Below are 5,550 nucleotides of genomic sequence, written 5' to 3' on the forward strand. Positions count from 1 at the left end.
AATGACTCCCTTTTCCCTCCAGGATGAAGGCCAAATTTATTAGCAAGATTGCCAAGAACTTTGCTCAAGAAACTAACCTAGGCTCGATCTCCTACTCATTATCACATATACCTCCTAAACTCTAGCAGTACTGCACAACTTGTTCCTGTTGACTATACTATGTTCTCAAATACCTTTGTGTCCTGATATATGCTTTTCTTGCACCAGCATAATCTTTCCTCCCTCATTTGTCTTTCTATCCTCAGTTCACTAGTACTACTACAACATCAGCCAAATCAGGCATTCCTATGTACATGCCATACTCCCATAATATTACCATTCTGTTTAACCATACTTATAGCTTCTGATGTCAGAAATGGCAAAAATTGGTGTATACTTAGCATCATCAACTAGAAAGACGCTCCATACAAGGAAAAATAGAATTGGGTCAATGACCTGGAGTCAGCTTGCCGAATTTATCAAGTAAATATAGTTAAATGTAAAATTCAGATATTCAGAAAAATAACACTTTAACGTGTTATTATTATTAATACAGTCATTATAATATGATATCAGATTTTTCGAGTTTTCCAGTGACAACCTTCTGGTGTATTCAAAACTAGGATGGGGTTATGGAGACTGGACTTCTGTTTTGAGATCCCTTATAGCCATCACCTTTCAATCGAGTTTCATTGTTCTTGAAATGAATTATACACATAGTTTTTACAAGGCATGATGAGCTCCCACATGAGTTAAACCATACTTCAGGGAAACAGATTTAGAGCTGAACTAAGAGAGCCTAAGCATTATACTTTTTAATTTATTAGTATCTTCTGATGAGTACCAAAACCACATAAAAAGAGTCTTTCAAATAGTAAGAACAATAAAAGTAATGACTTTATTTAATTCTAAAGTTTAAGTTTTTCTTTAATCTATTATCAAATATTTGATTGGTTGTTATCCATGTTAGTGTATAAAATTCAAACCACAAATGAAAAAAATATTTCTTAGCAATTGGGTTGAACCCTTCATTCCCTAGAAAATTCAACATATTTGAGGGGGGCATAATTTTAAAAATTTTATTAGAATCTAAAAAAAATCTCAAAAAATAATTCCCCAAATTTTGTCTATTTGAATTTGATCATGCTCCCTATTGTACTCTGATTCCTTTGTTAACAAGAAGACTTGGGATATTGCATCAGTTAAATCATAAAAGTGAATCTTGGAATCAAAGAGTAATATTTCAAATCCATCATTAGTGCTTCAAATAACAAAAGCTGACATTTTGTGCTCATTTGCAGTCAGCAGGAATTTGGCAGGAAGATATCAAGTAGAGGGTTTCAGAAAATTTTCACAGAAATAATGGAGTGTCTATCTGGTACTTTTACCTGGTGATGAGCAAACTTTTGTAACCAGTGTGAATAACAAGATTAAAGCCAATAGGTGCCTAATCAGATTGCTCTTCTGCACCTAGAAAAATTAGTTATCCAGGACTGTTCTCTATTCAATAAAGGGGATAGAAAAATCTATGGCATTCACTCAGGTTTCATTATTACATTTTTCCACACTTAATTTCCTGTGCTGGATACCTTGGCAAATGAGTGGAGCATTCCTCACTACACAAAACCCCCTTCACATATTTGATATTCTCTTTAGAACATGAACAGGAGAGACATAACAAGAGCACAGCAGTCAAATCCATTTTTCTTTTGATTATCTATATATGAAAAATAATTAACTAGAGATAAAATGTTATTTTAAGCTTTTTGTGTGCAACAAATACTGAATTTATATTAGAAAACAAGCACTTTTTTAAGTTATTAGGATATAGCTGTAAGAAAAACAGGGGCTCTTTTTCTAGTTAAGTACTAATGGGGAGAAACACAACTAAGAAACAATGTGCCAGGATGTGAGAAATGATGTAAAGAAACATGATAAAGAGCAAGGTGGAGAGGGGATAGTAGAAAATTACCAGGGCACAGTCAGCATAGTCTCTCATGAGTTGTCACATGAGATAATCTTATAGTTCTTGGAGGAAAGAGTATTTCAGGTAAAGGAGCTAGCCACATATAAAGGTCTCATGATAGGAATGGACTCTGTTTTTGAAAATTGGCATGTGGCTAGAGGGGTTGTGAGGGGTGGTGTATAGAGACATAGGAGATTAGGTCAAAGAGGAAGTGGGTGGTCAGATTATAGAAAAATTTGTAGGGGCAGATAGAAACAAATTTTGGTGATTTGAAAGGATTTCTTTGTCTACTGTGTGGAAAATAGATTTTAAAGAGACAAACGAGAATGGTATGAGATACTAATCCAGAGCCACAAGATTGTGGTTTGAATCAAGGTGACAAATGAGAGGAAAGAGGAATCAGAATGATGTCAAGGTTTCTGGGGTAAGTAAATGGTAAAATACAATTGTGATATACTGAGATAGGGAAGTCCAGAGAACAAATTTGGAAAGAATAATAAGAGCTGGTTTTCATGCATACTTATTTTGAGTTGTCTGTTAGATATGCATGAGGTAATGTCAAATTGACAGTTGATATATTCACCTAGTAATTGGTAGAACTGTTAAGGCAAGGGGGTGCATATGAGATTAAGAAGTATGTGCATTCAAGGACTTAGAAGCTTTGCTTGAGTCTGCAAATATCCAATGAGTAACTAACAGAAGGGTAAAAATCTTGCCATCTCTGCCTCGATTTTACATTTGTCTCCTTTGTTCTGAGTTACCTTGAATTCCAGGAACAATAGGTCTGGTTGATAAACATATTGTGATGAATTGAAACTAACACCCAAATTGTGATGTACACAACTTTTTATTGACAAGGCTCGGCTTGACCATTCTAAGATAACGATCAACCAGAATGCAATTTAACCAAGACTACTCAACAATACATATTTCTGAGTTCCTCTTGTCTGTATAATCCAGAAGCTCATATCAGTATCCCCTCAAACAGGGATGAGATGGTTCATCTCATTCTTCTTCCCAATATGGCCACATTGTTTGACATTCCTTTCCTGCTTTTCATGATGACTTTTTCTGTTTGGTTTTTGTGGCAAGTGGCCAGAACTGATTTGTTGACACCCCCCAGAGTCAAACTTCCTGCCTAAGACTCTGTCAAATTATGAAGAGTATTAAGACACATGTGCATGGGTGAGATCTCCTAGAGAATACGTTTAGATAAAGAAGAGCTCTGACAAACGAGCCTCCAAGAATCCAGCATTTATTCCCATGATGTCTAGCTCTGGACTCTCTGATCATCCCTGAGGACATAGTGTCCCTAGGACCTTTGACAACTGGGGGTCTGAGGGACCCCGGTTAAAATAATAATAATAAAAATAATAAAAAATTTGTAATCACAGAAACACAAATTAGAACAATGAGAAAAAGTTCATACCCTTCATATTGGCAATTTTTTTTTAAAAAAAGGACAATATAAATTGTCAAGGATGTAGAGCAAGAAAAACTTGGATAGAGGTATAAATTGATATAATCAAATTGAAAAGCTAATTAGCAATAATTGGTAAAGTTGAACTTAGAGATTGGAGAGGTGAAAAGAAAATAGGTCAAAGGACCAAGAAAGAATGGACAACCAAGTGAGAGGAGACTTTTGAAATCCAGTTGGAAAAAATATTTCATGAAAGAAGAAATTACCAATTGTATCAGATGTGACTGAGAAATGAAATAAAAAGTAAGTAAAAATTCCAATTATATTTTACAACTTTATGGTCATAGGTAACCTTACCAAGGGTGATTTCTATGGATTGGCAGGAGTGGCAGTGTGGGTAAATTTTCAAATCTGACAATCTTAAAACAAAACAAAGTAAAAAGTCCAGTTTCTAAAATATAAACACTCCCATGATTTCAACCTGCCAACCAATATGACATTATTGAATATGGAATTGGAAAATAGTAAACACTCTATAAAATACACAATTGGATTTTGCAGGTAGGAGAAGACCAGATTGGCACACTTGTTATAGTATATATAAAAATTAAAATAGACTTCTATTAAAAATGTACATGCAGCAAAATAAAATTTATTAATTTTGAGATATCTTAGAAAGATATATAAAGTCTACTTGACAAGTTTATATTCTCAGAGTTAGTTATAAGGTTTTCACAATTGTGAAAACCATAAATGGGTATAAAATTTGGTAGAGCACTTTACTAACCAGCACTACTAAGTGTTTTTAAATATTTTCATGGTTTAAAAAGAGAAAAATAAATTAATCTCAATATTTAACCTCAAACATATATAATTTGATATATATTTATTTATTGGTATTTGTGCACTGTACGGGATTGTTAGGCTCTTTTCTTGTCCTGTCTATGTTTTAGAGCTAAGAGAGAATGCACACTGAATTGGGCAACTGATGTATTTTGGAATGAAAATCCCCAATTTACACTTTCATTGATAAATAACTTCTAAGCATTTGTTATAGAAAAAGTTAATAATATAAATAAGCAAAATATAATGTAATTATATAAATAATAAAATATTAGAAGCCTGAATATATATATATATGCCAGAATGTTATAAAACTAGAAATCAATAAGATAAAGGTTAAAGTCACTAAAATGGTGAGCAAACAGGAATTTCATACTGAAGGAAGATGTTCAATTTAATTTGTAATTACAGAAACACAAATTAGAACAGTGAGAAAAAGTTTCATACCCTTCATATTGGCAATTTTTTTAAAAAAAGGACAATATAAATTGTAGAGGATGTAGAGCAAGAAAAACTTGGATAGAGGTATAAATTGATATAACCAAACTGAAAATCTAATTAGCAATAATTGGTAAAGTTGAACAGACACAAAACTTATAATCTAGCAGATAGCATTCTCCCAAGAAATGCCTGCACATGTACACTACTAAACTGAAGCAGAATATCTAAAACGTATTGTTTGTAATATCAAAAAGTGAAGAAAAAATATAGATTAAAAATGGAGGTAGACTCATATGATGGAATATTACTTGCACTGAAAATAAACTACTGCTTGTATGTCAACTTAGATGAATCTAAAAATGTAATATTAAGTGAAAAAAGTATGAATCATAATATATAGTATGATTCATATATAATATATATAGTATGAATGAAATATATTCATATGAATGAATATATATTTGATATATACAATATGAATATGTATAGTATAATTATATATGGTATGATGAATATGTATAATATGATGAGAATAGTATGCTTTATCCTTTAAAAAATCTTTTAAAAACAGGCAAATAAACAATATACATATATTGGTAGTTAAAAATATAAAGAAGTAGAAGGGGTCAATAAACACAAAATTAAGGATAGGAATTATTTCTAGATGGTGACAGGAGAATGTGACTTGGAAAGGGGGACAGAGTAAATTCCTAATTCATGGTTAATATTCTATGTCCTAACCCTTGTTAATATAAACATGGGTGTCAGTGTTGCAATTTTTAGAACGAACATCTGGAGGAAGAAGAAACAGTTGACAGACTTACTGAAGAGTATCAGTAATCTAGACAGCCTAGATCTGAGTTATATTGATAAGACCGAATTGGAGAGGAAAGAAAAGAAT

The 5,550-nt window shown here is 32.4% G+C and overlaps 1 non-coding gene across 1 annotated transcript; it reads left to right on the top strand.

Moving 5' to 3' along the window:
- Positions 1 to 3,200: 3,200 nt before the first annotated feature.
- Positions 3,201 to 3,292, top strand: LOC143407640 (small nucleolar RNA SNORD88). Its single transcript, XR_013092390.1, has one exon. It is a non-coding gene; the product is annotated as a small nucleolar RNA SNORD88 (small nucleolar RNA).
- Positions 3,293 to 5,550: the final 2,258 nt, after the last annotated feature.

The sequence above is a fragment of the Callospermophilus lateralis genome, chromosome 9 (assembly GCF_048772815.1).
Source record: "Callospermophilus lateralis isolate mCalLat2 chromosome 9, mCalLat2.hap1, whole genome shotgun sequence".
NCBI classification, from domain to species: Eukaryota; Metazoa; Chordata; class Mammalia; order Rodentia; family Sciuridae; genus Callospermophilus; species Callospermophilus lateralis.